Source organism: Cryptomeria japonica, chromosome 10, assembly GCF_030272615.1.
Source record: "Cryptomeria japonica chromosome 10, Sugi_1.0, whole genome shotgun sequence".
In the NCBI taxonomy this organism is placed as follows: Eukaryota; Viridiplantae; Streptophyta; class Pinopsida; order Cupressales; family Cupressaceae; genus Cryptomeria; species Cryptomeria japonica.
The window spans coordinates 689,905,073-689,916,538 of record NC_081414.1 but is presented as its reverse complement, the minus strand read 5'-3'; the positions used below and the strand labels follow the sequence as shown (position 1 = coordinate 689,916,538).

Below are 11,466 nucleotides of genomic sequence, written 5' to 3'. Positions count from 1 at the left end.
ACCCCTAGAACACTCTGCTAAGCACTTTGCATATTCCCAAGAAATTCGCTCTCCAAACGCGCCAAAACATCTTTCAAACACTTCACACGGTTTGTGCCATGTCATCACCAACATTTGAACTTTATGTAGATCACCGCCAAACCAAAAAACATTACTGGTTAAAAAAATTCTTTACCGGTCCTTAAACCCTAGCAAAAATACAACAGAAATCATAAACATGATTTCTGATAACCAAAACATTATGTGGTTCTGGTCAGATACATATTACAATGATACAAGCTCACATTCCAAACCACGACACTTCAATCATCACCAATCACCAGATCAAATCAAAACATTCCTCATTTACTAGTTAAGGTCCTAATTCCCAGTCCATTGTCTATAATACCGAAGGCATTTCCGGTAGACCAAAAAGACTTAGATGACAAAATACAACATACTAAACATCAATTTCCATCAATGACAACACAAATAACTGATCAAAGTCATCCGATCATGCAATCTCAATCTCTTCATCACAATGTCATCACAAACAGTCCTTTACCGGTTCAATCACCATTCTTCATCTGCATCAGTTATGCCAATCATGCCAACAATCTAGATATTGTTTTACACTAGGAAGTAGATTGCCTACATGGAGTTCAAATGCACAGAATAAAGTGGGATTATTAGATAGAGAGGCAAAACATGTTGCATTAACAGCAACATGTACATAAGCAAATTAGTTGAAAAGATTTTTGGAGGATCTAGGAGAAAAAAAAATCCTACTGTGATATTTTGTGGCAATGGTGGAGAAATATAGTTAAGGAAAACTTCAATTTTTCATGCAAGGGAAAAACATATCGAACTAAAGCACCATCATGTAAGAAAGTTGGTACAAGAGAAGAAAGTTGAAATTCAGATTCAAAAGAGTAATAGGCAAATTTTAGGACTAAAGAGCTAGGAAAGATAACACATTTAGGTTTGAAGACAAGTTGCAAATATAGGGATTTGAAGTCAAAAGGGAGAATGTAGGAAAATTTGATGTCAAACAACAAAAGTTAATGAATATGAACTATTAATGTTGATGAAGTCAAACTATTCCTAATAAGGATATCTCAGTTGCTGCAGAAAATGACATGTAGGTGAAAATGACAACAATTGTTGACAAAGACATTTTACTCCATTCTATAATTTATTGAAACTTCTGGTGCATTCAATAAAAGAAGATTATGTTTTATGCATTACTTCTGCAGTAGTCTAAGAATATTTTTAAGAAACGAAATTTAAGGATTTATTTATTAATTAGATGTATCATGTTTTAGAAGAAAGCCAATCACTATGTTTAGGATAAACTTTTATTGGAGATTTAGAAACTATCTTTGTTGCAAGGTGTGTTCCCTTGGTCTCCTTGTGTTGTATAGCACAGCGCTTGGGTTTGTGACATGGATTTGTTGAGACATGGACCAGCTAGGACTCGAACCTAGGACCTTCCATACGCTGCAGGAGTGCTCTACCACTGAGCTACTGGCCCCTCTTGGACCAGTCCATTGTCGATCCGGGTGTGGCTTATTTCCAACACCAACACCCCCCCTTAAGCCACACCTCTCGTGTGCTTGGGGCTCCTAGCCTGGACCTGGCTCCGATACCATGTTGAGACATGGACCAGCTAGGACTCGAACCTAGGACCTTCCATACGCTGCTGGAGTGCTCTACCACTGAGCTACTAGCCCCTCTTGGGCTAGTCCATCGTCGGTCCGGGTGTGGCTTATTTCCAACACCAACGGGATTAAGCGCCTCCTGTGGATTCTATAAGTCTAGTGGTTGTATCGGGCATTAACAAGTCGATCTTTTGGTGCAACGACAACCGTACTTCTAACAAGTGGTATCAAAGCCTGGGTCACAGGTTCAAACCCCCTCACTTGTGCTAGGGGAGGATTGTTGCAAGGTGTGCACCCTTGGTCTCATTGTGTTGTGCAACATAGCGCTCAGGTTTGTAACATGGCTTAACCACCTCCTGTGGATTCTATAAGTCTAGTGATTGTATCGAACATTAACAAGTCAAACTTTTGGTGCAACGACAACCATACTTCTAACAATCTTTAGAGGGCACAATCTATGATTATTCACTCAGATTTGTGTTATTTTGCTTTAAAATGTCCAATTAAAGAATTGCATGTAAGACGTATTTATTTTAGGCAAATATAATGTTTAGGCATTTTTTATCCACTATTTTTAGATCATATCCTATACTAGACACATTGTTTCAGTCTGTTTGCAATAGATTGAAAGAAAAAAAAAATCAGATTGTAATTCGGATTCAAGGAAGTCAATTTCAAAATAAATGTGTGTTTTTTTGGTGTGTGTTAATTAATGAGTTGAGTAGCCCCTGTCCAGTACAAAATTTAATAACATGTTGAACATAGCACAAACTCTCATCACATGTGGAGTGATGTTTTGAATGATACATCCACAAAATGTGAATGATCAATGCAATTCACCACCTTAGCATATTTATTATTCATCTACCTAAAGATGAAATGAAATTGACTTCATCAACTTGGTGTGCATCATGGCCCATATTGCTAGCTAGAGTTTGTTGAAGAACCTTCTATCCCTATCAAAAATAATAGCCTAGAATAGACCAATATGGACCCAAACATTCTCAAACAAAATCTTGTTACTTAATGTCTTTTGCAAAAACCCCTTTCTCATAAGCTACACGATGATTAGTTTTGAGAATCTATCAACCACCGCATAAACACAATCATGACCATGTTTGGTCATAGAAAGGCATAACATGAAATCCATGGAGACAAAGTACCAAGACTTGTCAGGTTTTGTAAGAGGTGCATAAAATCCTTTTTTTAATTTGTAGGCTTTGCAACAACACAACTTGTGCAAGACTGAGCATACAAGATGACATCATGAGTAAAGCGATTGTCTTCTCTCTTCCAAAGTGTCTTGCAACATAGTTGTATAGTTGTATTGTGCTTCCCAAGTCATTGTTTTCTGTTCCTCAATAGGGACACATATGTGCCCCATGTCACAAAGGATTTAGTCTTGCAATTTGTGACAAGTAACCTACCTATCATCTATTATCTTGCGTAGATGTCAACAAAACCAAGATTAGTATCTTATAATTGAGGCGAATCTACTGTCTAGCATCCATGAGTGTCTAACACTACTTTTAGAGTTGTGATTGGGAGTGTCAACTCAAATAATCTGCAATTTTTTTAATGATCCCCTTTTGGGGTGAATATTGAGATGAAATATCCTAGAGGTAGGTAGACCACCTTTAATGTTGATCGTTACAAAAATTCCATTGTGTCTATATGAATTGGAGAGTCTCATGGTCTATGTAATGACAATCTTTCTCCATAAAATATAGTGCTTTTGTTGTATATGGACTTGAACAATGCCATACAACTCCTTGTCACATGTCGAGGGAAGCCAACAACTCTCCTCTTTAGTAACCACTAAAAGTTTCAAAGGCCAATTCCCCTCCAAATTCCTTAAAAATGCAAGTTACAAAAACATAGAAAATATTGTAATATTAGATTTTTTGTATTTCCAACATTTAGCTATGCAAATGTCATTGGATGTCAATCAAATCATTAGTATCTTGGGCCAAAAAATGTTAAAAACATTCAATGAAATAGGGATAAAAAAATCCTAATAGGAGAAAAGAACCAGCAGCCAAACATTTTGACACATCATTGCACTCATGTCAATGAAGGAAGATTCCTCCCCTATTTTAGTTTTAGAAACAAAACTAGAATGAGTAGATGTTATATGATCCTATAGAAGGGAAAGAAGAAAAAAAGTAGAAATGGGAAAGAAAGTCCCATCATAGGGATGTGCCACAATAGTAAACAACAAGTAAATTATACATATCACATGAGTAAAAACCACAAGCTCAAGAGGCACACAAATAATGGCACCAACATTGCAAGAAATGTTATTACCTTAGAGAGGGAGTATGCTACCACCTTAACCAAGGACTAGCCCCCAAAGCCTACTTCTTTAAAGGAAAAAAAAAAAAAAGTTTAAATCCTAGTGCAATACCATTAAGCACAACTTTAGAAATATTAAGGCATGTAACCAAGAGTTGGAATCAAAATGCACTTTACAAAATTGTTTACACAAAGATATGCATAAAATATGTACTAAAGCTAGTAAGAAAAAAAAATTAATAAGTCATGATTTTGTGGCATTCAAAAAATGGGAACTAAATTGGGGCTATACTATGAAGAAAGAAAATTACTTATTAAATAATGAATTTAACCTTTGGATAATAATCATGATTATACAAGTTTGATGTAGCCAAAGGACATTATGTATGGCAGGCGTGTTCTAAGACTTGCCTCTCAAACATCAATATCCACCTATTTCAAACTGCAAAGCAAAATAGATTACTACTTACCACATCCCAAGGAGACAAATATTGGTGATGAGTTGAGTAAATGAAGAAGCCAGCAAAACCAAAAAGGAAAAATGAAAAAATTCCCTGCAACAAAATATCCGGTATTGAAGAACTCGTTATGCTAAGAATACATATAATTTCTCTAATTTATTACAGTAAATTTTGATTTATCAAGACAAATCAAGTTATGGTTCTAGTAGTTCATGATATACATATATAGAAATGGTCGCAATGGTCCACTAGGTAAATGACTTTAGATGTGTGGTGGTTACATGTAGCAATCAACCCATCACAACTAAAAAGGAAAAAAAAAAAAAAATACCCCAGGCAATAAAATATCTGATATTAAACATATTGTTATGTTGAGAACATATCTAACTACCCTGATTTATTACTGTAAATAGTGATTAATCAAAACAGATTAAGTTATGGTTCTAGATGTAAGAGAGTCTAACTTCATTGGTTAACAAGAACAATGATGCAAGATGGAAATGACTTTAGACACATGGCACTTGTATGTATTTAGCAATGGGAAAATAAGAAACATACATTTTGCAACGAGCTTAGAAATCAATTACAAATCAATAAGAACCATACATTTTACAACTAGCTAACGTTCACAAAATCAATTAGAAAAAATTCCCCATTCTCATAAAATCTTTTACAATTTATAAAAATTGTGGAGAGAATTTTAAAATATTTTCTAATTTTCTTTAGATTCAATATAGTTTATGCAAGTTTTAGTGGATATTAAATGGATAGGAATTGGGGTAAACCCTATTTTCAGTTGACAAATACGTTTTGGAAGTTTTCTTTATAAAAACTAGACAACTAAACAATATTAGCCATTAAAAATTCCCCAATTATCAGTTAAAATGAGAAAAAGTTGAGCATACCACCACATGCAACTCTGTAGTGCGCGATTCTTCTTAAAGGACTCAACCATCTTCACTTGTTCTGCTACAAAATTTACAATCACTTAACTCTGTGAACATGTATAAATGTTATTTCTAGTATAACAACAAATAATTTTGCATTGCTTTAAATTTTAACCATCCAAATTAGGCATCAGATAAATTTTGGACAAGAACAGATTGAATGTTGTAAAGAATATATAGCAACCTGATCATGCAATCTCGTTTAAATGTTATTTTATTATAAGAACGTGACCTAGGTTCAAAATTCGAAAAACTTTAGATAGATTTTGATTTTGATATGTTGAGGACAGATTTAAAATGCATGCCCAATGTTTCTTACACTTATCCAGGTTATTACCCTGCCTTCTACTCGCTAGATTTCCACTCCAGTTTGGAACTCTAGTTAATAAACACCAATCTCACAAAAAATCTGAGCAACCCCAATAATACTCCATATCGCAGGAAGAATAACTACAACACTGCAAACTATAAAAGGCCCATGAACCTCACCTCTGCATATGTGGTAAAAGACGCTTCCCCGCGCACTTGGGAGTTCACAATAGAATGCCTACGGGACAGGTAATACACACCAGTCTCACAAGCAATATGAACAACTCGAGGAATACTCCAAGTTCAAATTGCAGGAAAAATAACTCCAACCCTACAAACTATAAAAGGTTCCTCTGCATATGTGGCAAAAGGGGCTTCCCTACACACTTGGGGGTTCGCAATAGAATGCTTGAGAGACAGGTAATACACACCAATCTCACAAGTAATCTGAACAACCCCAAAAATACTCCAAATTTAAGGAAGAATAACTCCAACCCTGCAAAGTATAAAAGGTCCATGAGCCTCACCTTTGCATATTTGGCAAAAGGGGCTTCCCTACACGCTTGGAGGTTTGCAATAGAATGCCTACGAGATAGGTAGGGAGGTACTAGTGCAATGGTTGTAGAATAGATTCAAATTTGATCTGTACAATCGCATATATTTCGTCACCAAATATTCAAATCATAATGATTAATTGGCTCAATTAAAGAAAAATGAGATCTATAATTTATATGAAGGATTATATGTTTCGGGTTGTGGTCCAAGGATGTTGTTATGGGTAAGATCAAATTTCAAATTCAGCGAGCTTCAGGGTAAGAATGTGTTGGAATTTAGAAGCTTATTCATTAAAAAATCCACAGAAAAAAAAAAGAAACTAAGATCCCATAACCCCGACGGAGTGAAATTAAAAAATAAAATAAAATGTTTACCATGTTAAAATTATTCAAAAAAGAACATATATAGAGAATAGAGTTGAACTACCTTGAGTTTCAAGTAGTTGAATATCATCGTATGAAGGCAACGACCAGTCCTCTAATAATCTTTGCAAGGCCACCTGCATTCACTTCATCCTCGCCTTCCCTCTATACCAAAATTGGGAGACTCTAAAAACAAGGACATGGTTTGTTCATTAAAAAATACATTGAAAAAACGGAAACAGAGATCCCATAACCCTGACTGAGTGAAATTAAAATAGAAAGAAATGTTTACCATGTTAAAATTATTGAAAAAAGAACATATATAGAGTCTGAAAGGAGATGAGCTGAATTACCTTGAGCTTCAAGTGGTTGAATATCATCGTATGAAGACAGTGACTCCTCTGATAATCTTTGCAAGGCCGCTTTCTTTCGCTTCATCCTTGCCTTCCCTCTATACCAAAATTGAGAGACTGTGAAAACGAGGACCTGGTTTATTCATTCAATAGTCCAAAGAAGAAAAAAAAAAAGGAAACTGAGATCCCATAACCCTGACTGAATGAAATTCAAATAAAAAGAAATGGTTACCATGTTAAAATTATTGAAAGAAGAACATATATAGAATCAAAGATGAGATGGTTCTGAATTACCTTGAGCTTCAATTGGTTGAATATCATCATATGAAGGCAACAACTCCTCCTGTTTTAAATCTCTGCAAATGAGAACCTGGTTTACCCTGTATAACTTTAAATGTCGTCTTCAACAAAATCCCACTTAGGTGATATTTATTGTTTGGCGCGTCTATTGGCATAACAAATCCCTTTTTTTAAACGGTAAAATTTGCTTTTTTGTTTTTTTTTAAATTGTGCATCTTAATTTGTTTTGTTTTGTTTTTAAAAAACAAATTTTGAATTTTTTTACCATAAAATTTAAATGTTTTGGTGTATTTGTAAGTCAAACTATTTTATAATTAAAATATGATATATGTTCTCTTGCAGATCAAGTTAGAAACTATTTTAAATACTTAAAATATGTCATATTATTCTAAAAATAATTTTTCTAATCTAATTTTTAGAAATGTGTTCACCTTAGATAAGATTATAATCATGATCTTTCTTTCTAAGAAGTTTCTATGTTTTTAAAATTTGAATTCTTGTATTCTAAAGTTGATGTTCTTGGGATTTGACTACGACCCATCAACATAGGTACAAATATTTAAAAGTTGTATTTAGATTTATGTATTTATATGGTGTACCAGGGGACATGTATTATAATATATGGCTTGATGGAGATGCTAATGTGCGAGACGTCCATTAAGTTAGTTAAATTAGATCATGTGAACAAGTTTTGTAATCAATTATATTGAACAATGATTAGACCTACATAAAACTAAGTGGTTTAACCTTCCATTGAGTTATTAGGAGGAGGTCTTTATAAGGGAAGTGAATATTATTGTAGGGGATATGAAAAGAATATCATATGCTTTTAAGATCTCTTAGAGTGGCTTCTTCCTTGAGGAGTATTGCATAGTGTTATCCTACCTCAAAGATTCATTCTATTTCTATACATATTGAATATTAGGACATCTCGACCCATAAACAAATCTTTTGTTGTGTCTAATCTCTCTTCTATGTTCTGATTAATTAAAAAATAGGTTTTCAGGACCCGAAACCTTTACAACATAGATAGAGAAAAAGCACTAAGAAAATAGTGCTTTAAAGTCCGCATACAAAAATACTGGCCAAAAGACCAGCAGACAGAAAGAATAGCTTAACAACAAAAAACAACAAAGAAACAGAGAAGGCACTACACAGTAATTTTCTTCAGCAAATCCTCCGCCTTAATCACCAGCTCGTCGTAGGTGGCCCCAACAACTTTCAGGTCTTTCAGATCCTTGTTCGGTTTCTTTTCCTTCCTCTTGCCTCTAGTGCGGGTTCTGGGACCTTGAGTTTCCCTTGTTCCTTCAGCTTCTAGGTCTATGTCCTGGATTTCCTTTTCTTCAACCAGTTTGCTGATGAGGGTGTGGGTGTTGTTAGCTGAGATCTTCAGGATACTTAGGCTCTATTCAGCAATGTTCTTCAGACACTCCTCAATTTTACCAATTTTGGTAACGGTATCCGAGAGGGTTTTATCACTAGTGTCAACAAGGCTCTTCCTTTCTAGCAAATCCTTCTCAATCTTCTCAAACCTGGGGTTAAAAGCATCTCTGATGTCTTCAGCTTTGGCAATGGTGTTTTTCAGGTCCTCGATATAGTCGGCCATAGTGTTCCCTTCCCCAGTATTAATGGTTTCCAGGATCAAGACTCTGTTGCAGAGTTTTTTGTTTTCATCCTTAGCTTTCTTGTAGCCATTAATGAGCCACTCCATAGTTTCCATGAAACCATGCAAACCCTCAGCAGGAGGACCAGATGGGGGGGCAGCTTTTCAAGGGGTAACTTGTTCCTCTTTAGGGATGTGGGGGTAGAAATTGTATCAGCTACCCTAAGAGTCTCTTCCATGGTCTCCTTTTCTAGACTCTGATCAGCTTCCAGGGCCTTAGCTTGCTTGTCGGCTGTCGAGCCCTTACCAGTCTCCTCTTTCTTCTTGTGCTTTTTCCTGGTCTGGGTATGGTCTTTTGTTTTCTTCTTCGGCAACCCTTTAGGGTTCTCCTTTTCAGAGTCATCTGAGTACTCCACTTCCGAAGAGATGCTGATCAGGGGTCTGCTTTTTGGCTTTTTGCCCTTAAAGGAAGAGGGTCTTGTTTTACTGTATTTCCTCTTCTTCCCACTTTCATACTCTGAGACATTAGTGCTATCCTCTGTGTCAGTTGAAGAGTCACTGTCAGATTCCTCCTCCTCAGAAAAGGCAGAATCAAACATCTCTTCCTCAGAGTCCACGGAGGGCTGCATCCGAGCTATTTGGTTAGCTTTTAAATGGTCATAAATTAGGACCATTAGGCCTTGGTGCATAGCAGAATCACCTAGAGGATTCTCCTTATAGGCCTTGAGGGATGCATTCATCGAGCAAAGCAGGAAATAAGGGAAATTAACCTTATCATTGTGCCTAAAGTGGTTTAACAGAACAAAGTGATAACCATAAACTTTCATAAACCTACCATCTAGAGTGATATAACGCATTAAAACAAAGAGGATTTCCCTCCAGGGTTTGGCAAAAGCCCTGGGCGGGTAGTAGGTTTTGCTCAACTTTACCAGTCATTTTTTTCTCTTTCTCCATTTCTGGGTACCTTTCAATAGCTTCCCTGCTAACCTTCCTATCTCTGTAGAAGTTGCAGCCTTCCCTTGTGAGGCCCGTAGCTTGAGAAATTAAGTCTTCATCAATTTCAACCATTTGATCGCCCATTTTTAACATGCCCTTCTTCTAGTTCTTGCAGAAAAGACTGGTAACCATACCATCTCAACCATGGAGTCTCTCCATGAAGTTCGAGAGACCACCCTGCTGCAGTATACCCCAAACCTCTTCCTTCTGTTTCCATTATTTACAACTACTTGGTTCATATCTCCTCCTATTTCCACCCATGTTGTCGCTGCCCACGGTCAAAATTTGAAGCTTGCAGAGCAAATAAACCAGAGAGCTTTTCGAAACTATAATAGTTACCCAGAAAGTGTGAGAGTTAATGGCATTGATGTTAGAATGAGTGATATTCTCATTATTATAGTAACTTGAAGTACTCACATTAGTACTTTTCATAATTATCCCATCCATCAAGAATCTTTGGAGTGCTTCTATATCTCTCATTACTAATGATTTGTCTGACGTCTTCAAGGAGTCCACATTCACCCATCCATGTGGTAATTTCCTCACTTTTAACCGCCACATTGGCAGCCCAGTCAGCAGAGTCGTTGGCCTCCCGGTAGATGTGGGATATATGGCAATTTTTAAAGGTGCTAATAAGATCAATAGCAGAGGTGATTATGTTGTGAATCAACCATGAAGGTTTTGAAGTCCCCTTAAGACACTTTATAATATTATTTGAATCCCCTTCAATCCATAGATAGGGGCAATTCCACTTTTTAGCTAGGAGAATGCCTTAAAGAGTTGCCATTGCTTCAGCTTTATGGTTGGTTTGGGTTCCAATAGGGATAGCAACCATTTCCTTGCAAATTCCTCTGTCATCTCTTAGTATAGCTCCACAACTTGAAGGACCAGGGTTACCTTTGGCAGCACCGTCAAAATTAACTTTGAACCAACCTTGAGGAGGGGTTTACCATTTAGCTTCAAGCCTTTTATTGTGGTTGTTAGGACCATCAGTAATCTTCATATTCCATACCCTCAAGATGTTTGATTCCAGTGAGTTGTTCGAGTAACAAGGACCCTCAATGATCCTTATATTTTCCTGAATCGACCATTGAATTTTCTGGAACACAATATCCTGATTAAGGGAGACATCCCTGAAGATTTTGTTATTTCTTTCTTTCCATAGTCCCCACAAGATGTGAGGAAGAGAGAGTTGCCACAAACATCTCAAAAAAGAGTTAGTCCATTTAATATTCCAGGAGGAGAACAGGTCATTGATGTTATTCGGAAACACCTAGGCCATACTAAAACTCTTGAGAAAACTTTCCCAAACAGAGGCTGAGAAGGAATAGTGGAGAGCAAGGTGGTCCACAGACTCTTCCTCTTGAAGGCACAACACACATCTATTAGGGAGGGCAAAGCCTCTACCTTTGAGGTTGTCAAGGGTTAGAATCTTATTTTGGAGGCTGGTCCAGAAGAAAAGATTGATTTTGGGGGTGAGACCCTTAATCCAAGCTTTAGACCAATAAGGGTTGATTGAGAGGGGGGGGGAAGGAAACAATACATAGAGGAAACCGATAAGGTACCTTTAGGATCATGTTTCCAAATCAAGGAGTCTTCTTCTTTATTCAGCCATACCGCAGACAGATGGATCTTGAGCTTAGAA

At 36.5% G+C, this 11,466-nt stretch overlaps 1 long non-coding RNA gene across 1 annotated transcript; it reads right to left on the bottom strand.

Moving 5' to 3' along the window:
* Positions 1–4,277: 4,277 nt before the first annotated feature.
* LOC131076565 (uncharacterized) lies at positions 4,278–7,344 on the bottom strand. Its single transcript, XR_009113393.2, has 4 exons — positions 7,217–7,344; positions 6,923–7,055; positions 6,634–6,755; positions 4,278–4,489 (listed from the first exon to the last, which is right to left on the bottom strand). It is a non-coding gene; the product is annotated as an uncharacterized LOC131076565 (long non-coding RNA).
* Between the last annotated feature and the right edge of the window lie 4,122 nt (positions 7,345–11,466).